This window comes from Lathyrus oleraceus, chromosome 7, assembly GCF_024323335.1.
Source record: "Lathyrus oleraceus cultivar Zhongwan6 chromosome 7, CAAS_Psat_ZW6_1.0, whole genome shotgun sequence".
Lineage (NCBI taxonomy): Eukaryota > Viridiplantae > Streptophyta > Magnoliopsida > Fabales > Fabaceae > Lathyrus > Lathyrus oleraceus.
Genome location: NC_066585.1, coordinates 406,700,429 through 406,723,864, shown reverse-complemented (window position 1 = coordinate 406,723,864; position 23,436 = coordinate 406,700,429). Strand labels below are relative to the sequence as shown.

General features: G+C 40.4%; 1 non-coding gene across 1 annotated transcript; it reads right to left on the bottom strand.

The window, feature by feature from the left end:
* Window positions 1–3,701: 3,701 nt before the first annotated feature.
* On the bottom strand, window positions 3,702–3,808 carry LOC127108543 (small nucleolar RNA R71). The gene has a single exon (XR_007796074.1). It is a non-coding gene; the product is annotated as a small nucleolar RNA R71 (small nucleolar RNA).
* Window positions 3,809–23,436: the final 19,628 nt, after the last annotated feature.

Below are 23,436 nucleotides of genomic sequence, written 5' to 3'. Positions count from 1 at the left end.
AGATGTATGCTAGGCCTATCCAACCGAGAGTGTCCGTTGTTTGTTGGACGCAGAATATGTGTGATAATCCAGTGAAGAATACGCGGAGTTTGCTTGATCATACCTGACGTGACGTGTTCATCCTCACTCAACGGTCTATCAATCTTTAGGATAGAAGTTGTAAAGTCCTTCATGTCAAATTCAGGATCAAAATGCAGGTCATGCCAGCACTTGAAAACCATCGACGGAGACGGCATTTGAAATACCGTTTCCCAATCAGAGGCTTCAAAGGTATATGTTCTGACTCCGATAGAACACCGGAACATATAGCCTCTACCAGTTTGTAACCCAGCATAAAAGATCCGAATGAAATCCTCATGATAATCATCCTTTGTGGACAGAAACGACCCAAGTCTTTGTGCTTGTAAGAGTTCAACCACTTCATTTAGGTGTAGGTGAATAGCATCTGTTTTATCAAAGACGTGAGGTTTCATGACTAACCTTGTCTTGAAGGACTCTTCAAATTCAGCAGCAACAGCAGGATGAAGTAGCTCTAAGGCATTTGAAGGAACTTCTGGTGGTTGTTGAGATGTACCGGCTGTTTCCTTTCCCTTTCCTTTTCCTTTGGCTCTGGCTGGAATAGTGCGTGGAGGCATGGTGATGTGAGATTTAGGGTTTTAGAGAGAGAGTGAAGATGAGGAGGATTAGGGTTAGCCACTGGTTTTGGGGTTTTTGAGGGCAGATGATATGAAGTAATGAGATAGGAAGTGATATGATTGGCTGATGTGTCGATGCATGAGAGAGAAAGAAATGCATTTAATTCAGATAGCATCAGTATGTATCGATGCAGAGGGTCATGCGTCGATGCCAAATATTCACAATTGGCATGTGTATCGATACATGCGATGGATGCATCGATGCATCCTGAAGCAGTTTTTAAAAATTTGAATTTCAGAATGTATGGGTCGATGCATGCTTCGTTTGTGTCGATGCATACTGATGCTGAACTAGCTTTTAATGAATTTTAATGCAGTATGAATATGCATTATGCACTATGTCATGATGATTATGCTCAACAGAGATTCAGAAGTCAAATTGTTAATGTGCACACAATATGGACAAGGAGTATATGCAAACAAATTTTATATCAACTAGAGTAAGAACATTTGTTCTAACATACACAATCACTTAGCAATAAGAAAATTGTAGAAAGGATTGATATTACCTCTGTTGGAGAACTCTTGTGATGGATAATTGACATCTAAAACAGCTCTTATCAACCATGGTGAGGCATAATATAATTAAGAGGTAACATGCTTATGACATCAATTGAGAAAGATCTAAGATTCCCAATTCGCGACGAATGTTGAAGAAAGGTTCCGTTGCCAATGGTTTAGTGAAAATATCAGCCAGCTGATTTTTGGAATCAACGTGTTCAAAGACAACGTCTTCTTTTTCAACATGATCACGAAGAAAATGATGTCTTATCTCTATGTGTTTAGTGCGTGAGTGTAAAACAGGGTTTTTAGTAAGGTTTATGGCACTAGTGTTGTCGCATTTGATAGGAATACGTTTGAGTTGAATGTTGAAGTCTTGTATTTGCTGTTTCAGCCATAAAATCTGAGCGCAACAACTACCGGCTGCAACGTATTCTGCCTCTGCAGTTGACAAAGCCACAGAAACTTGCTTTTTGCTACAAAATCAGAATCGGAGTACCCTACTAAGCTACAATCACTTCCTTTGGAATACCAAAGCCCATATTTAGGTGTTCCGTGAAGATATCTAAATATGCGCTTCACCGCTTTTAGGTGCGATTCCTTAGGATTTGATTGATAGCGTGCACACATACAAACACTAAACATGATGTCAGGTCTAGAAGCAGAAAGATACAAGAGAGATCCAATCATACCTCTGAACCTTTTGACATCTACACACTTACCGTGCTCATCCTTATCTAGATTTCCGTTGGTAGGCATTGGGGTGTCAATCGATTTTGAGTCATTCATTCCAAAGCGCTTGAGTAGTTCTCTGCAGTATTTTGTTTGACATACTGCTGTACCCTCATCAAGTTGCTTTATTTGCAGTCCTAGGAAGTAGTTCAGCTCCCCCATTAGACTCATCTCAAATTCACCCTGCATAACCTTAGAAAATTCTTCGACCAAGTGTATGTTAGTTGAACCAAATATGATATCGTCGACATAAACTTGAACTAAAAGAATGTGCTTCCCTTTGTGTTTAATAAAGAGAGTATTGTCCACTTTACCTCTTGAATATCCATGATCAATTAGGAATTTGCTAAGCCTTTCATACCAAACCCGAGGGGCTTGTTTAAGACCATACAAAGCTCGTTTTAATTTGTAAACATGATCTGGATTTTCAGCATTTTCAAAACCGGGAGGTTGTGAAACATATACTTCTTCATTTATGACACCATTAAGAAAGGCACTCTTTACGGTTCCACGACCTGCTTGCGAAATCCTCCGATCTCCAAACGCAACGCTGCGGCTGAATATGTTCTACAAACGTGACTCCCAAAACCTCAAGAACACTCCAGTTCTTGAAGGACAAACTAGTAGGTTTTTCCTAGAAACCCCCTTCAATCTTCAACTCAGCTAGATCCTCGATCGTTCCACTGCAAACCACAGCTAGATCCTTGATCGTACCACTGAACGTTATCTCGATGCTTCTTTAATCCAAAGAACAAGAATGGTTATGTGTAAATGTTCTTGAAGAAAAGTGATTGAGAAGATGAAGAAGATGAAGTCTCTTTCAGGTTTCTAATTGCTCTCCAACACTGCTTTTGATCTTGTGTTCAATTGTTTTCCCTCAATGAATTCGTGTATGCACTGCTTTTATAACCTGTCTTATATATATGCTGCAAAACAGTTACTGTTATACCACAAAACAGCTTTATGTATTGATACATAATAGTGTGCATCGATGCATACTGTAGGATATGTGAATTTTGGTGAAATTGATTATTCATGTATCGATGCAAAAGTCGTGTGTATCGATGCATGTGATTATTACACTAGTATGTATCGATGCCTGATGCGTATGTGTTGATACATAGACTGTTTCAATTAGTCATGTATCGATGCAGGGATCGTGTGGATCGATGCATAGAGTCTTTTGCCTTTCATGTATTGATGCATGACTCGTATGCATCGATGCATACTGAACAAAAATGTTTTGTGATTTATCACATGCTGTGTGTATCGATGCAGAGGTTTATGTATTGATGCATACTGACACCAAATGCATTTTAATTGTTATTTAGAGGGAAGTATCAATGTAGGTCTATATGTACAGTTATGCAACAATAGAGTGGGATGAAAAATATAATAAAACACACATGTATCATGTAATGCAATGCACAACCAACATTTGGATGATGATCACATAATTTGCTATCATTAAAAATTAATTCAAGGTAAAGAATTCTCTCACAACCTTCATTGTTGTCAGCCGTACAACAAAATGAATATTCAGGTAGTCCCACAGAAGACCCGAACCTACATTTGTCAGTGTTTTTGCAATACACAGACACAGTGAAAGCAAGTGGTGTCATCCTTGAAGCTATAAGACTACGTCTTTTCCCATTCTCATTAAGAGATAGAGCTAGAGCTTGGCTCCAATCTCTACCATCCAACTTTGTCACTACGTGGAACGAGTTGAAGAAAGTTTTCTTAGCACGATATTTCCCACCTAGTAAGACGCCTATGCTAAGAGCCCAAATAAATGGGTTTAAACAAAAAGATAATGAATCACTTTTTGAAGCTTAGGAGAGATACAAAGACATGATGAGGCTTTGTCCACATCACGGTCTCTTGTACAACACAAGATTGACAATAGACGCCTCCACAGGTGGTGCACTGATGGATAAACCCTATAATAAGGCTTGTCAAGTTATCGAAAGTATGGCCCAGAATCATTATCAGTGGGGAAGAGAAAGAACCTCCATAGAGAAACCTCCAACGAAAGGTGGTACGTACGAATTAAGAAGTCTTGACCATATCAACACCAAGGTAGATGCTCATACTCAAAAGATAGACAACTTGACCATAACACCCGCAACCACCATGGCTGCCGTAGCACCAAACTATGAGATATGCGAAGTTTTGGGGCATGCTGCCCTAGAATGTCAAATCTTGATAGGAACCTCCACAGACCAGGTGAACTATGCTCAAGGAAACCCTTACTCAAACACCTATAACCCAGGTTGGAAGAACCATCCTAATTTTTCGTACAAAAAGAATAATGCATTGTATGCACCTAACCAAGCACCTGTTGTACCACCGAGATATCATAAAGTTGCCACAAATACTCAAAATGCTCCTAGGAAGTCAAACCTAGAAATAATGATGGAAAACTTCATATCTACCCAAGCCAAAACAAATAAGGATTTCCTAAATCAAAACATACACACTAGTGAGCAAATCAAGCAGTTAGAAAACAAGGTATACGCATTAGCCACCCATAACAAAATGTTGGAAACACAAATCTCGCAAGTGGCTCAACAACAAGCACCTACTACTGCTCCTGCAGGCACATTCCCTGGACAGCCGCAACCAAACCCAAAAGGTCATGCAAATGCTATTATACTACGAAGTGGGACAGAAGTAGACGGGCCGATCAAACCTAGAATTCAAAACCCATCCATGCACCAAGACCCTGGTAAGGTATTTGAGAAGGAAGACGATCAAGAGGAAGATAAAAATGAAGAGTCCGTAGAGAAAGAAGAACCTTATGTGCCTCCACCACCGTATAAACCCCTTATCCCTTATCCTCAAAGACTTCTTAAATCTAAAAGTGTAGGGCAATTTAAAAAATTCATAGAGCTTCTAAAACAATTGAATATCACAATACCTTTTACAGAAGCCATCACTCAAATGCCCTCATACGCTAAGTTTCTCAAAGAAATCTTATCTACAAAAGAAGAAGATAGCGGATAACGAAACCGTTACACTTACTGCTGAGTGTGGCGCCATAATACAAAACAATATGTCTCATAAGATGAAAGACCCAGGTAGTTTCTCCATACCTTGTGTAATCAGAAAGTTTGTCATAGACAAAATACTATGCGACTTAGGAGCCAGTATTAGCTTAATGTCCTTGTCCATACGTGAAAGGCTCAAAATGGGAGAACTAAGACCTATGAGGATGTTCGTACAACATGCAGATCGTTCTGTTAAATTTCCCGTAGGTATGCTAGAAAATGTTCCGATACGCATAGGACAATTCTATATTCCTACTGATTTTATAATCATGGATATAAAAGAAGATTCCAACATCCCTATCATATTAGGAAGACCATTCCTAGCTACAACCGGAGCTATTATAGATGTTAAGAAAGGCAAGCTAACCTTTGAAGTTGGTGAGGAAAAATTCGAATTCATTTTGACGTAATTCCTAAAGGCACCAGCTATAGACGATACGTGTTGTCTACTAGATGTCATCGACGAATGTATACGAGAAATGGATAATGAACAAACATCATACTCCGAAATATTGAAAATTCCAAGGCCTCCTACTTTTGAAGATGAAAATTGGAGTGAGGAATACCAAGATGATAGCCTAATAGATTGCCTAGCACTAACGCCCGATCATATGACTTGCCCAAAGAAACTATCCCTAGAACTTAAGACGTTACCCAAAAATCTAAGGTACAAATTCCTAGACACTGAACTTGAGTGACCTATAATAGTCAATGCAGACTTAGGGCAGATAGAGACCGAAAAGCTCCTACATGTTTTGAGAAAATATCCAACTGCTTTAGGCTACAATATCTCAGATCTAAAAGGAATAAGCCCTTCCATATGCATGCATCACATAATGCTAGAGGAAGACAGTAAGACCTCTAGAGAACATCAACTAAGGATAAATCCCATTTTGAGTGATGTAGTAAAGAAATAAGTGCAAAAGCTGTTAGAAGCAGGTATTATCTACCCGATATCCGATAGTCAATGGGTCAGCCCAGTACATGTCGTACCGAAGAAGAGAGGTGTCACAGTTGTTAATAATGAAAAAGGAGAATCTATAGCACAAAGAGTGGTTACTGGAAGTAGAATGTGTATTGACTATAGAAAATTAAACAAAGCCACTCGGAAGGATCATTTTCCTTTATTGTTTATCGATCAAATGCTTGAACGATTGGCTAAGCATTCTCACTTCTACTACTTAGACGGTTATTCGGGATTTTTCCAAATTCCTATTCATCCTGACGACCAAGAGAAAACGACCTTCACATGTACCTCTGGTATATTCGCCTATCGACGAATGCCATTCGGACTGTGTAACGCTCCTGCAACATTCCAAAGATGCATGATGTCAGTTTTCGCTGATTTTTTAGATGACATCATGGAAGTATCCATGGACGATTTCTCTGTACGCAGACAGAGCTTTGAAGGTTGTTTATCGAATCTTGAAATGGTACTAAAAAGATGCGTAAAAGTGAACCTCGTGCTAAACTGGGAAAAATGCCATTTCATGGTCCGACAAGGGATCGTACTCGGACACATAGTATCCGATAAGGGTTTTGAAGTCGACAAGGCCAAAATAGAAGTTATAGAAATCCTCCAGTCTCCAACCGTAAGAGAAATACGAAGCTTCTTAGGACACGCCGGTTTCTACTAGCGATTCATTAAAGATTTCTCAAAAATTACCAAACCACTGACTGGCTTATTGATGAAAGATGCCGAATTTATCTTTAATGACAAATGCATAGTGGCGTTTGAACAACTGAAAACAACTCTTATTACCGCACCTATCATGCAACTGCCCGATTGGAGATTATCCTTTGAAATCATGTGTGGCGCTAGTGACTATGCTGTAGGCGCAGTCTTAGGACAACGAAGGGATAAGAAACTTCATGCAATATACTATGCAAGTAGAACCCTAGACCCTGCACAGATGAACTACGCCACCACAGAAAAGGAACTTTTAGCCGTAGTGTTTGCTTTGGATAAATTCCGTTCCTACCTAGTAGGAGCAAGGATAATTATCTATACCGACCATGATGCAATTAGGTACCTGTTAAACAAAAAGGAAGCCAAACCAAGACTCCTAAGGTGGATCTTACTATTATAAGAGTTTGACCTAGAAATCAAGGATAAGAGGGGCACTGAAAACGTCGTGGCCGATCACTTGTCAAGAATGGAAGGTATTGAACCTGAACGAGTGCATATAAACGACGATTTCCCGTATGAAAGACTCATAGCCCAACTGGAAAGCAATACAACTAAATATGCATTAACCCATAAGGATACCAAAATAAACGAGGTAGTGGAAGCAATTTACACTAAAACCACACTGCCATGGTACGCTGACTTAGTCAACTACTTAGAAGCTCAGGTGCTTCTACCAGACTTGGCTTACGAATAAAAGAAAAAATTCTTCCATGATATGAAACATTACTATTGGGATGAGCCTATGCTTTTCAAGAGAGACACTAATGGCATTTCCGTCGATGTGTCCCCGAAGATGAGGTAGAAAATGTAATCTCCCACTGTCATTCTGCTTCCTATGGAGGAGATGCAAGCACCTCGAAGACTTGCTCTAAGATCTTGCAAGCCAACCTCTTTTGGACCACTCTGTCAAAATATGTCCACATCGTGATCATCAATTGCGACCGGTGTCAACGCACTGACAACATATCTAGACGCGACGAAATGCCACTTAAAGGCATTTTGGAAGTAGAAGTCTTCGATGTTTGGGGAATCTATTTTATAGGACCATTCCCATCTTCTTTTGGTAACAAGTATATCCTTGTTGCGGTCGATTACATATCAAAATGGATTGAGGCCATAGCCTCTCCAACGAATGACACACGAGTGGTAATTAGACTCTTTAAGCGTATAATCTTCCCAAATTCGAAGTGCTGAGACTTGTCATCAGTGATGGTGGCTCCCATTTCATTTCAAGGATTTTTGAAAAGCTATTACTGAAATATGGAGTCCGGCACCGCGTAGCAACACCCTATCACACACAAACGAGTGGGCAAGTAGAAGTCTCGAACAGAGAAATTAAACAAATCTTAGAAAAGACGGTTGCCACCTCTAGGAAAAATTGGTCCTCAGAATTACACGAAGCCCTGTGGGCATATAGGATAGCTTATAAAACCCCAATAGGAACCACACCTTTTAAACTAGTCTATGGAAAATCATATCATTTGCCGGTAGAATTAGAACATAAAGCATAGTGGACCATTAAGACCCTTAATCTCAATTATACTGCCGCAGGCCAAAAAAAATATATTATATATCCATGAACTAGAAAAACTTAGACTAGATGCGTATGAGAATGCCTGGATCTATAAAGAAAGAACTAAGAAATGGCACGACAATCGCATATCAAGGTAAGAGTTTAAGGAAGGCGACAAAGTACTTCTGTTTAACTCCCGGCTCAGACTCTTTCCTGGAAAACATCGTTCTAGGTGGTCTGGTCCCTTCGAAATTACCAATGTGTTTCCAAATGGAGCTATAAAGATAAAGGGAAAAACGAGCGAACCATTTACAGTAAACGGCCAGCGTTTGAAACATTACCACAACATTGACAACAATGATTTCATCACAAATCTAAAGCTTGCAGAGCTGCCCGCTCATTCACAAGAATAACATCTATTCTATTTTCGTCGAGCTTACGACAATAAACAAAGCACTTGGTGGGAGATAACCCACACTCTATCTTTAACTATTTAATTTAATTATCTACATTTATGATTATTACTACTTCTTATTTTTCATTCTTTCTTTCTTTCTTATTTCTCATAAAGTAAATCGGTATATTTCTTTATTATTGACCATTACTAACTTAATGTTGTTATCTACTTTATTTTATCTAGCTACTGACCATCACAATGGAACAAGTATATTACATGGATATAGTCTTCGGAGGCAGAGCTCAAAGGAGACGTTTTAAGGCTCTAGCTCAGAGAGAAATGGCACTAACCATATACCCAGATGGACGCACCATGACCAAATTAGGTATAAGAAACAGTGTTATGTTCCTAATTAACCAACGAGGTTGGGACACCTTTTCTATCAAAAGAAAGTTTAGTTCCTACAGTAGGTTGACTTTAGAATTCCTAAGTTCCATACTTTACCTGCCAAACCATGGTATGGGATTTAACAAAGGCCTTGTCACCTTTAGGTTGTTTGATAATGACTACCGCTACACCCATAGAGAAATAGCTGAACTCCTAGGATGCCCTAATGGTCCTGATACCTTTACCATTACCCAGGAAGACATGCTTGTAGACCTTGAATTAGATCACTTTTGAGGTAGCATCACAGGAAATGACCATCCCAAGCCGGACCTTATGCATTCAGAGAACATCTATAACCTGGTGTTTGTTACTTTCATAAGATCCTAGCTCACACCTTATTTGGAAAGGAACAAAACAAAACCTTTGTGTCCAAAGACGAACTCTTTATAATGTATTGTGCATCACAGGCCTGACCTGTTAATGCCACTACATTCATGATAGCTAATTTGCATCGTATAGCACAAGAAGATTATGGACCAATCTTAGTGGGAGGCTTAGTGACCATGATAGCAAATGCCATTAGACTGAGATAGCCACTTATCAGGCTCAACCCTTTAGGTGGGATACGACAAATGAATATCAAATTTTGTTTCAACACCATTATCATTAGGAACCTAGGTCCTGATGTGTTTGAATTCCTAATTAACTGTCAAGTAGTACACCTGTTTACCCTGCCAGACCGTTGGACGAGTGTACATTGTAGGAACAACTGGCTCTATGATTTGGATGAACCACTAGATGCACAACCTTCTCCTCCAAAGACACCCCAAATCTACGACCACTATGACACTTATCTCTCTGACGCTGAATCACACGCCCCAATTATACCTGCTGCACCTCTCACCGATCATGCTGCTGCCATCGAAGTTGTTCAGACAGACATCGCCAATCTGAGAGGAGAGTTGAGCACCTTGCGTGTGGAATTCCACGACTTTATGGATGTAGTGACAGAGAACTTATATCACACTTACCAGCACTTATACTCGTTTGCTCTTCCTACCAGCAGCCTCCGTAATGGCTAATTTATTTGAATATTAACGATTCACTGGCATTTATTTTATTTTCTTGTTTGGAATTTTATTGTTGTTTTTACACATTGGGAATTTATTTAATTACTTCATTTCTTTTTATTCCAGTAGACGAATTATATCATCTTTTCATGTCTACCCCATTCTTTTAGTTTTCAATTTTACGTTTTAATGTCATTTTACCATATCTTATTTCTCATTCCTACCTATTCATTATGTTGGTTTTCTTCTAACTAATTATTAAACCATTATTTTATGCCGGTAAATTAAAATTCAAATGAAAATTATGGTCAAAGCAACAAAGAGGTTCACACATGGGAACAAACCACACTGCATATGGCGCCTGCCACACACAGACTGTGGCGCCCATGTGAAGACTATGGTGCCCGCCACAAGCCCCCGGTGGCGCTAACCACTACATTACCACATTACCGTTCACATGCATTCTGTTGCACTAATGACACATGATCCCTTTTCAATGCCATGTCCCTTGCATGCTGGACACTCCATAAAAGCTCTTCAACCACTCTCAATTTCCTTCAACCACGACATTGAAGACCGTAAATGAAATTTGTTTCACTCATCAATTCTCAACCACAACCATCTCTATATAAACCACCAACATAATCTCACAAAACCACACCTCTCATAAGCATAATTCTCCCCTCTCTTGCTATATTCTCACTACATTACACAAGAAGTGTGAAATTCATCATGGCACAGATGAGGGAATACGAAATAGTGTTCAAAAACGGCGAGCCAAATGAATTACAGGAAGAGACTTACACGACTCTAAGTGCGAGAAAGATCGAATCAACAAGGTATGCCGATGAAACCTGCTTATTTGCCTTAGGAATTTTAGATAGTGTTAACTATATGCTAGACACTTTAAATTTAAATTATTTCTTATCTCTTAAGGACTCTGTCTATGCTCAATTAACACTAGAATTTCTAAGGTCGTTAATTTTTAGTCCCACACCCAACATAAACTGTTCCAGTGGGACTGTCCAGTTTCGTTTGTTCAATATTGAATATGCTCTTACATTTTCCCAACTTGTGGACCTGCTATAATTTCCCCATAGGGACAGAGTAGTAAGTGAGGTCCCAGATACTGAGGGTTGGCAACGCGCCTTTCAACCATTTTGGAGGGCAATAACAGGTACAGTAACCCATAGTTTTGAGGGGCATGAAATTGACTTTGACATGGAGAGGAGCATGAAATTGGTAAAACGAAGGCGAGACGGTAAGTTTAATCTAATAATTGTAAACAATGTCTTACAAGATTTTATCCTCCCAAATCCATCTCGCACAGATGTGCGTATCCCGGAAAATTATTATTATATTAATGATTTGGTACCTTACCAGGTCCCCGCGCACATTCCTGAGAATGTAGCTGCTGGCGGGGACACCGATGAGGATTACATTCTTGAGCAGGCTGCTCCTTCTACTGGCCCGCACACCACACACATGCCATCTGAAAATGTTGCAGGTACATCCTCCAGCCAAAGACCTAGAAGAAGAAATGTGGCACCATCCATTCTTGATGAGATATATGCTGAACTGCTGTGGCGTAGCGAATTAGACGCTTAGCGCAACCTACAAGTCCAAAACATGGAAGCTCAGCAAACAAAAGTTATGAAAATCCTTCGCCAAATGCAGCATGATCAGCACAACTACGCTTTCAGAACTGAACAGAACATGTCTGGTTTGATTGATTAAATGGTAGCATTGACAGTGCGTGTGGAAGATCTACAAGACTATACGCCACCTCACCAGCCAGGAAACGATGGACGTGCACGTACACGTGGTAAAAGGCGCCAGTAGCTGGCTACCCAAGTTCTACCTTTCTTCCCTATCTTATGTCGTTACATTAGGGACAATGCAAGGTTTACGTATGGGGGAGGAAGCTTTACCGCTTTTATTTATCGCTTTTTAGGTAGATTTAAATTATTGTTATTTCCTTTTGTTATTTTATTTTTGTTAAGTGTTAGTCGAGTCAAATATCAGTGTGTTGTCGAGTCTTTATGCGTGGTTTCCTTTATTTACTGATTCTCCCATTTTCTTAAGCCATACCAATTTTTTTTGCAAAAATCTAGACTTAGAGATTCAATACATCTTTTGAAAATTCCTAACTATAAATAAAACTGAGGTTGAGTTGTAGATATTTGGAAAAACTTTACAAGATCGGTATCGTTTTAACACCTTAAATCTCCCAAGTATAAGATCGATTTGAGTACTTGTCATGCCAGAGCCTTAAATTGCATTCTTTAATATTCCTTAAATAGTTTATCTAGCAGTCAGCACCATCCTAAGCACACACTACACGAGGAGTCGATGCAAATAAGTGTACGATCTCAGGCTTAAAAGAGAAAAAGATTGACGAAATGTATGAAAAATGTTGTTCCCTATAAGTTAGATGATCCTCACCCGGTCATTTATCCCAACGGTATAACCATCTTTAACTTTTATTTGAGCCAAAGTGAAAAAAAGAAAGAAAGAAATAATGATGAGATCATAGTCACTAACAGATTATCTTGCTATGAATGTGAAAGGATAACGGGCTTAATGTGATTGCGCCAGAATGAAAAAGGACAAAAAGAAGGTTAAGTAAGGTAGGCTTAGGCATGATGACATGATTCAGATTGGTTTGTATATGAGGGAGACTTATGGTTGCAATATTGCGACTATGTGTTCCAATGATACCCTTAGTGTGGAGGTGAGTACTTGTTAATGCAATTTTTAACCAAAGTAAAGTTTATAGACTAGAATGAGTATTCGAATGAAAATGTGTCTTTTACGAGCCTTGATACTTTATGCTGCAAAGATATTACTAAACTTTTTATTCATATACGTATCATTTTCTTGAGGACAAGCAAAGGTTTAAGTATGGGGGAGTTTGATAACGTGAAAACGTATCGTATTTTTGGCTTCATATGCACTACTTTTTACTTGATTAACACTTATTCTTATGCAGTATTTTATGTTATTGGAGGTATTTATCGAATAAAAGGTGTATAAGCAAGCAAAGTGAAAAATAGCAAAAAGGAAAGAAAAAGAGAAGAAAATGTAGAAAAATAGAGAATATTGCGCCCACCACACCAAATGGCATGTGGCGCCCATCACTTGAATATGTGGCGCTCGCCACATGATCCAAAGGGAGTGGTGGCGCCCGCCACAAAGCGAGGAAGACTATGGCGCCCATCCCTCAAAAGGTGGCGCTCGCCACGGAGACCAAAACTAGGGTTGTGGCAACCGCCACAACCCAGTCATCCCTACTTTTTCTCCACAATATTAGCCACGATTCCACTCACCTTTTTGCTACAATATAGGGATGTGGGAAATACATAAAGGAGGGTTGTTTATCCTTTGAGGACACGCTTAATTTTAGTCAGATTATTTTTTGGTTAGTTTCCTAGTCACTTTTTCTTACTTTGTAAAAGTCATAGGTTCTCCACATTGGGGACTATTGCTATTTATTGTTTACGCATTTGAATTCAATTGTAACCGTTACTCATTGCCAAAGCTTGCCGACATTATTTTATTTGAAGAATCAAGATTCAGTCCCAGTTCTCAATTTGTAATCCAGGTTTTAATTTGATTGTTATGTTATTTTTTTATGCCTTATTGTATGTTTGATTTTCCGAATACCATGTCTGTTATCGGATCCATGTCCGGCTAAACCCCTAGGTATCAGTATGTAAAGACCGTCGAAATGACGAGATTCGTAAATAATTGGTGTTGGTTTTTTATAAAAATTATTTTTTCGGTTTTAGTTTCTTATTTTATTCAAACTGTTTTTCCTACGAGTGTATAAAACAAACAAAGGTTACGGTCAACAAGAACGAGAGTTTGAGATTTTAACTAGATAGCTGAAACTAGGCATTAATCCTAAACACAGCGAGAGCCCTTTAGGATTAATTAGACTTTATTCATATTCAAAAATTACTTTTAAATTCAAAATGAGACCGCGAGATCCAAGCATTCTAGTTTAGGAGTATGGTCAGAGTCAATAAAACGAGAGTGTGAGACTAAGTCCTTTCTATAAATAATTTCTACTGAAGATTATTTTGACCAATAAGATTACACCAAATATCTATTGAATCCCCGAAGTTTGATGCGTTACATACCGATATCCCTTTATCAAATATCTTTATTAATATTCTATTTACGTTATAGTTATTTCTCTTCATCCCTCCAATCTTAGAACGATCATCAGCCTTAGATTTACATAGTAATATTAGATAACGATGTGTTCGATTATTAGTCCTTGTGGGTTTGATAATCTTTAAGACTACGCGATAGGATTGTGCACTTGCAGTCATGATCCCATAGACTTACTAAGTCGCCATCACTTGAGCACGAGGAAAAATCCATTCAGCCTTTTGAAGAACAGATTGAATTAGTCAACTTGGGTTCTGAGGATGATGTGAAGGAAGTCAAGATTGGGTATCAATTCTGTCCAGAGGCTAAGAAGGGATTGATTGATCTTCTCCGAGAATATTCTGATGTATTTTCCTGGTCCTATCAAGACATGCCTGGGTTGGATTCTGAGATTGTGGAGCATAGATTGTCGTTGAAGCCAGAATGTCCGCCGGTCAAGAAGAAGTGGAGAAGAACTCATCCTGATATGGCAGTAAAGATCAAAGAGGAAATGCATAAACAGATTGATGATGGTTTCCTAGTAACCTGCGAATATCCATAGTGGGTGGCCAATATTGTGCTTGTTTCGAAAAAAGATGGAAAAGTCTGCATGTGTGTTGATTATAGAGATTTGAACAAAGCTAGTCCAAAACACGATTTACTCCGCTACACATTGATATGTTGGTAGATAATACAGATAAATTCAAAGTCTTTTCTTTATGGATGGATTTTCCAGTTATAATCAGATAAAGATAGCACCTGAAGATATGGAGAAGACCATATTTATTACACCCTGGGGAACATTCTATTATAGAGTGATGCCTTTCGGTTTAAAGAATGCTGGTGCAACGTACTAGAGAGCTATGAGCATTCTTTTTATGATATGACGCATAAATAGATTTATGTTTATGTTTATGATATGATTGCTAAGTTAAGTGATGAAGAAGAGCATGTTGAGCATTTGTTGAAGATGTTCCAGAGTTTGAGGAAATATAAACTCCGCTTGTATCCCAATAAATATACTTTTGGTGTTCGTTCTTTTAAGTTGTTGAGCTTCATTGTCATTGAGAAGGGTATTGAGGTGGATCCTTCCAAGGTCAAAGCAATACCAAAGATGTTTGCGCCCAAAACTGAGAAGCAAGTCAGAGGTTTTCTCGGCCGCTTGAACTATATCTCAATATTTATATCGCATATGACTGCCACATGTGCGCCAATATTCAAGCTTCTTTAGAAAGATTAGTCCCGTGATCGGACCAAAGATTTCCAGAAAGCTTTTGATAGTATCAAAGAGTACCTGCTTGAGCCTCCGATTTTATCTCCGCATCTTGAAGGAATACCTTTGATCATGTATTTGACTATGCTTGAAGAGAGTATGGGTTGTGTTCTTGGTCAACAAGATGAATCTGGAAAGAAAGAGGATGCAATTTACTACTTGAGTAAGAAGTTCACTAACTATGAGACTCGGTATTCTATGCTTGAGAACACATGTTGCGCATTGGCTTAGGCTGCTAAGCATATGCGCCAGTATATGTTAAATCATACTACTTGGTTGATATCCAAAATGGATCCAATAAAGTACATTTTTGAGAAGCCTGCTTTAACAAGGAGGATTACCCGTTGGCAGATGTTGTTATATGAGTATGATATTAAATACCGATCTCAAAAATCTATTAAAGGTAGTGTCTTGGCTAACCATTTGGCTTACCAACCTATTGAAGACTATCAGTTAGTACAATACGATTTTCCTGATGAAGAGATTTTGTACTTGAAGATGAAAGATTGTGATGAACCATTGCTCGAAGAAGGGCCAAAACCTGGTTCCCGTTGGAGCATGGTATTTGATAGAGCTGTTAATTCATATGGTAATGGCATTGGGGAAATGATTATTCCTCCTTATGACACTCATTTTCCGTTTATAGCTAGATTGACCTTCAAGTGTGTCGCAACCTGAAAAATACAGTGCGCGAAAAAACAACCGACGAAAGAAAAAGACAGAAGAGTCGCCACCGTGCGTTATTCATCCCAAAGGAGCGAAAGGAAACGCTCGAAGTAAACCTGAAAAAGGAAAGGACAAGACGGGGTCTCGCAACCAAATCTTGGGTTCGGGAGTCAGTTATGCGAAGGGAAGGTATTAACACCCCTACGCATCCGTAGTACTCTACGGGATCCACTTTTGTAGTTCTTGTCTAAAGGGTGTGGGTTTATCTAATGTGTTATTTACTAAAAAAAGGGGGTTAAATGAAAATGACTCGCGCGGATGTCGCATCCACTGCATACGTATCTCATCTGAATATGAGAATCAGAGTCTTCGTAGCTCGGCTGACCTATGGGTTGGGGGGATGTGTGCTCGCTAAGACATCGCGTCTTATGCCTACGTATCTCATTTGGCCTGAGAATCAGAGCAAAACGTAGTTCGGCTAACTACGGGGTTATGGATTCGGTTTTGGACGAACGACGTCACTACTCAATCTACCGGATGCTCGACCTTTGGAGACTTACTCACCTGTAGTAGAAGGAGTTAACGTGTTGCTTTGGGTTTTAGGGTTTGGGATGCTCAAGGGCAAAAAGGCAGTCCTTGACGAAGGAACCGCGCTTCCTGCAGGGATACGAACACATACAAAACAAACATGTGTAAAGTAAATGTGCCAACAAGGGGCTCAGAAGTAAATAAACAAAAGAAAACAAATGCCTCCTATCGAGGTCTTCCAGCTAAGAAAGCGATAAAATGCGGAAAAGAGGTAAAAGTACCACATGGATGAAGATCCGAAGTAACAACAATTAAAGGAGTAAGAAACCCAGGGATCTCCCAAGCTAATGCCATCAAAGAAAGGTGAGTCAGTACAGGTAATTGGAATGAACCTCCAGGGGGTATCCCACAAATAAAGTGGGAAAACCACGCAAACCATCTCTGCAAGAGTCTGTGAGCCCTCACAAAAACTCAACAAAAGGGTTAGTGAAACACGATAAGCATTTTTTTCATGGATAACAGTATGGTTTCACCCATTCATGTGATTAAACATTCAAGGCATAGGTTTCACCCATTCATGCATAATTAAACCCGTGGGCAAAAACATAATGAAATTCATCCATCATACCTCATACATTCAGATGATCCAAATTAAGAGCATAAAATTATGGGAATGAGGCAAACCTGATGGGAGAGACCGGTTGAAATGTTAGGGTTTGTGTGAGATGGGGGTTGCTCTGAGTTCTCTGTCAGGTTCCTCTCCAGGTTTTGTCCAGGGTTTTGTTTCAAGGAAACCTCAGAGTATTTTGCTTCTCTTCCTTTTTCTGTCTGATCTCCCTCTTTTATAACCTGATTTTCATGGCTTTGTGGGCTCAAATGAGAGAGGTCCAAGTCCAAGTTTTTTCTATTATATTTTATTTATTTTTTTATTATTATTATTATTATTTTTTTTTTGGATCTAATTCTGATTGACATGATGAAATGCAATATGAAATGCTAAATGAATGCATGAATAAGGAGGGCAAATTTTGGGGTGTTACAGCTGCCCCTATTCAATCATCAGCTAACCCGAGTAGGATGAAAGCGAACAGCTTATCAGACAAACGGGGTGAGCTGTGATTGAATACCAAAGACAGACCGAAAATTTACGCTCCGAGAAAACCACAAAAACGCGGAAATACACCGCGCTGTTTATTTTTCTTCCGATTCTCTGGCTGGATCTGAATCAGTCTTCTGGCTTAATCTGGAGTTTCGATCCTCTGCCTGAACCTATACTCAATTTAGTCCTCTGGTTGGATATTAATTTTGATCCTCGGGCTGGATACGATTTCGATCTTTTGGCTAGATCTTCTTCGATCTTCTGGCTAGATCTCCTTCGTTTCGATTCTCTGGCTGAATCTATTTCCTTTGATTCTCTGGCTGAATCTACTTCGATCTTCTGGCTAGATCTGAATTGTTGCGATTTTCGATCTTCTGGCTAGATCTTCTTCGTTTCGATTCTCTGGCTGAATCTACTTCGATCTTCTGGCTAGATCTGGATTGTTTTGATGATAAATTCCCATCATTAGGATCCCGCATCTGAGGCATGCACTGATTGACCCTCTTTTGAAATCTACACCCAACCTTCATATTAGATATGCAGCTTCGAGAATATTCCACTTTTGGGCTTCGTACATATTCTTCGGGCTAGAACATGTTGTAACGACTCCTCAATTAGACTTGGGCTTGCTGGGGAAATAAAGCTTGTAGGCGACTTCACTGGGGAATCTTCAAATTGAGCCTTAGGCTGGGTTACTGGAACACGATTCTCAGGCTGAATCTTCAAAATGAACCTCAGGCCGGAACACTGGAACACGATTCTCAGGCTGAATCTTCGAAATGAACCTCAGGCTGGATCACTGGAACACGATTCTCAGGCTGAATCTTCAAAATGAACCTCAAGCAGGATCACTGGAAAACGATTCTCAGGCTGAATCTTCGAAATGACCCTCAGGCTGGATCACTGGAAAATGATTCTCAGGCTGAATCTTCAAAACGACCCTCAGGCTGGATCACTCACGCTTGATCCTCTGGCTGGATCTCATGACCTTAGTTGTAAAGTAATTCTTCAGTCTGCTTGGAAGAACCTGTGTATCAGCTTATGTGTATGCTTGATATGATATGCATGCAAATGCAAATGTTATGCATGGAGTAAAAAGAAATCTGCTTGGGGAAGCAAACTCCGGTAGGGAACAGATCGCTGTATCAATCCTTGAATGCTCTGTGGGGAATGATCCGTCTGCCGGGACCAATGAGCCACCAAAAATAAATTGGCTGCTTGAAAAGTTGACCTTGCGGGGGGAGTATCAACTATGGAAACTTTGTTCGGCGAGGCTCTGTGAGGAGAGTCTGTGGGGAAAACACTTCCTGGGGAAATGTCGTAGGAAACGACCTTTGCTGGGGATATGAACTTGCTAATCGCCCTCAAGCTAGGGATTAACAAATCTGATAAAAATAATCTGCTGGGGAATGAGATGAACACTGGGAACACCACCCTCTCATCTGTTGGTTATGCAACCACTCCGCTGTTGCTAGGAAGATACAGTCTGACACTGTCAACTCCGTTGGGGATATATAGTCTGGATACTGTCAACTCTGCTGGGGAACATGCTCTGTTGAGGAGAGACTTTGTCAACCGCTTGGGGATGAGGATTCATGACTTGGCATCCGGTTCCTGTAACCTGCAACCAAAAATACACGTATGCCTCGGGGGAATTACTTGGTTTGAATTCACCGTCCGGGATTAAGCACATTCAAAGAAATTTTAAATGTTTTCTGTGCAAATCATCTGCAAAAGCCACCATTATGTTCATATGCAATATGTTTTATCAAAAATTCGGATATTTTTGCAAACAAACTGATAAATGAAAAATAAAGAGGCTCTTTAACTGAATTATTCGACTCTTACTAGGGAGAAAATTTGTGCCAGGAATAGGCGAGGGTATCAGGAAGTTGATCCCTGAAAAGAGGTGATCGCTACAAAAAGAGAACTATCCTAATGGCAATGGGGATACGGGGTCCCACCGAGTTTCGACTCTGCTATGGCTCGTATGTCCTCAAGACGCTCTGCTCATCTTGCTTTCTGAAGTGGATGATTAGTCGATCTTTAACCTTCGAAGATTGCCGGATTGAATGAAACGGTGATATAACACTAATGAACTCAGATCACAATCATTCGCTTATTCCCTAACTTTTGCCTGGATCGCCCCCTTTTCGGGTTTTCAATCCACCGGGATACCCATTTTTGCCTGAGCCGCCCTTTTGGGTTTTCGACTCACCGGGTGTACTCTTTTTTATATCCCTAATTTTTGCCCGAACCTCTTTATTCTTTTTTTTTTTGGTTCGTCGGGATGCCCTTTTTTTGCCTGGACTATTCTTTTTATCGTCCAGCGGGTCTATTTTATGCGAAGTATTTTTTTTAACTGCGTCTGAGTTAATAGGGGACGGGAATCCTTCGCCATCCATGGTTGTTAGCATCAAAGCTCCGCCATAGAAAATCCTTTTAACCACGTACGGACCCTCATAGTTCGGTGTCCATTTGCCCCTGTGATATGTGTTGGGAGGAAGAAATCTTTTGAGTACCAATTCGCCGACTTGATACCCCCGAGGGCGCACTTTCTGACCAAATGCTTTCTTCATTCGTCTCTGACCGAGATACGTCAATTCTGGGTACGTAGTCCCAGCATAGCACCTTAATCATCGAAGACAAGGTAAGCAAAGTATCAGCAAATTGGTTTTCTTCAAAAGAAAGTCAACAATCTTCTCGTGTAGTCTCTGTAAGGAGCCAGATGAGGCTAAGGTGTATACCATTTCCCGTTGGTTTGATTGATGACCAAAGCTGAATCCCCGTATACATCCAGGGTTTTAATCTGTATATTGACGGCTTCCTCAAGTCTTAGGATACAAGCTTCGTATTCGGCTTCATTGTTGGTGCAGGGAAAAGTTATTCTGGCACCAAATGGCATATGAACCCCCTTCCGGTGTGATCAACACTACACCAACTCTGCGACCATTGACGTGGACCGCCCCATCAAACATCATAACCCATTTGGATTCAGGGTCAGGCCCCTCCTCCGGGAGTGGTTCCCCTCAATCTTTCGATTTGAGAAACATGATGTCCTCATTAGGAAAGTCAAACCTCATAGGTTGATAATCATCAATCGGTTGCTCTGCACGATAGTCTGACAAGACACTTCCTTTGATGGCTTTTTGTGAAGTGTATTGGATGTCATACTCTGTCAGTATCATTTGTCACCTAGTAACCTTTCCGGTAAGTGCTGGCTTTTCAAAAATATACTTGACTGGATCCATTTTTGATATCAATAGAGTCGTGTGAGTCAACATATACTGTCTTAGTCAGCGAGCAGCCCATGCCAAAGCGCGGCAAGTTTTCTCAAGCAATGAGTATCTTTGTTCACAGTCGGTAAACTTTTGCTAAGGTAGTATATTGCATGCTCTTTTCGACCTGACTCGTCATGCTGACCGAGCACACAACCCATTGACCTTTCTAACACAGTCAAGTACATGATCAACAGTCTTTCCTCTCGGCCTGTAGACTTGCCCCGATCTTGATCTCTTTCTTGTCGTCTGCGGTACCGATGTTGACGGTCTTAATCACCTCCTGATAAGGTGTAATAGCTCGGTCCTCCTGTTTCAACAATCTGGCTAACCCTTCAGGCAATTCATAATCTTCCTCAACCCCTTCTTCGGCTTAATAGATAGGATTGTCGAAGTCATACTTGGCCATAGCAGTGTCGTTAGTAGTGAGATCCGGGTGGTCCGCTCTGCATGATGGAGGATCATGCTTTACCTTAGAATGAGAGATTTTTTTTTGGAAAGAAAGAAAAAACGAAAAAAGAAACATTGCCATTTTTTTTGTAAAAGTAGAAAAAAAATTGAAAGAAAGAGAACACAAAATTGTTTGCAAAAGCTGTCCTTTATTGATGATAAAAATAATTGCGAAATGTAACTAAATGGATGGCCCTACAAATGAGCCGTTACACCTTGGGCAAAGTGTAAGACTTTATTATGCATGTAATAAAGGAAAACAATAAAAATCACTCTTTCAGTATAGTAACCCGGACGGTTTTTTCAGACGACCAATTGTCGAACTTTTCTCCCGGGACACACGGGCGAATCCAGCTATCTAAGTCACAGTGGCAGTCAGCCTTGTCTTCATCTGCAGCATTGACGATGTGGGGAGAAACCAAACCCCCGCTGGAGAGAGTACCGGTTTCATTCTTCTGAGATCCCGGAGCATACCCCAATCCAAACTTGTCTTCTTTGATGACTGGCTCCACAAATTTGCCCCAGCCTTGGGCATCACCAGCTTTAACCACTTCGACAACTTGCTTGTATGAAGAGATAGAAGTCCCGACCTTCTCAAACTCAGGTGAAAAGACAGTTTCGGGTGCGACCTCATTGATGTTTATGGCTTCGAAGCCCTGACACAGCATCTCGTGCATCTCGCCGTCCATCTCTACATACTTAAATGTAGACAGGTGGCTAACAAAAATATCCTCTTCACCACAGACAGTGACGACCTGACCTTCTAGTTCATATTTGAGCTTCTGGTGGAGGGTAGAAGTAACAGCACAGGCAACATGAATCCAAGGCCGACCTAGCAGACAGCTGTAGGCAGGCTGGATATCCATCACATAAAAGGTGCTCTTGAACACCTGCGGTCCAATCTTAACTGGCAACTCAACTTCGCCAAATACAGCTCTCTTAGAGCCATCAAAAGCCCTCACAACTAAGTTACTTGGCCTCCGGATGGTGTCATCGCAATCCAACTTCATTAAGGCTTTCTTTGGAAGAACATTCAGAGAAGAGCCTGTATCAACCAAAACATGGGAAAGCATCACCCCTTTGCACTCCATTGTGATATGCAAGGCTTTGTTGTGATTCCTGCCCTCAGATGTCAGGTCATTATCGGTGAAACCTAGCCCCCGGCTAGCGTTTACATTGGAAACTACCGACTCCAGCTGGTTAACAGTTATCTCCGGTGGAACATAGGCCATATTCAGTACTTTCAACAAGGCTGCTATGTGCGCCTCAGAGCACAACAATAGTGAGAGAATGGAGATCTTTGAGGGTGTCTGATTTAGCTGGTCGACTACCTTGTAGTCACTTTTCTTGATAATCCTCATAAACTCATCCACTTCTTTCTCGAATGCGGTCTTAGGAGGATCTTCCTCAGTAGTAACCTCTTCGGTGGCCATCTGTTTCCCTTTAGCCTTGGCAGCTGCCTCGGCTTCAGTATTCGCGCGTAATGTTGATGGTGCAAATAGGCGTCCACTGCAAGTGAAGCCACCAACCCCTCCAACATTGTCTACAGCGGAGCTACCAATGTCAATGTCTTCTTCATTAACTTTCTGCCCCTGGCAGTAGATATCAGCCCCATAGTCCCACGGGATAACACTGTCTTTCTCATACGGAACAGGTCCTGGTATTGTGATGGTGACCGGACCAATCAAAGTCGGTTGAGGGTTGTCAGAGTAAATTGGTGCTGGACTTTCTGGGAAATATATTGTTGTCGGAGCGAGTCTCTCGGGAATATATATTTCTTCAGGAGTGAAATAAAACGTCACCGTCGATACATCATTCTTCGCTGGACGGGCCTGATCGAACTGAAGACAACCTTCATCTATCAGTTGCTGAATACCCCTTCTCAAACTGTCACATCCGTTTTCGGCAGCTTGACAATTTCTGCATTCTTCCCCACAGCCCGGGAAAAT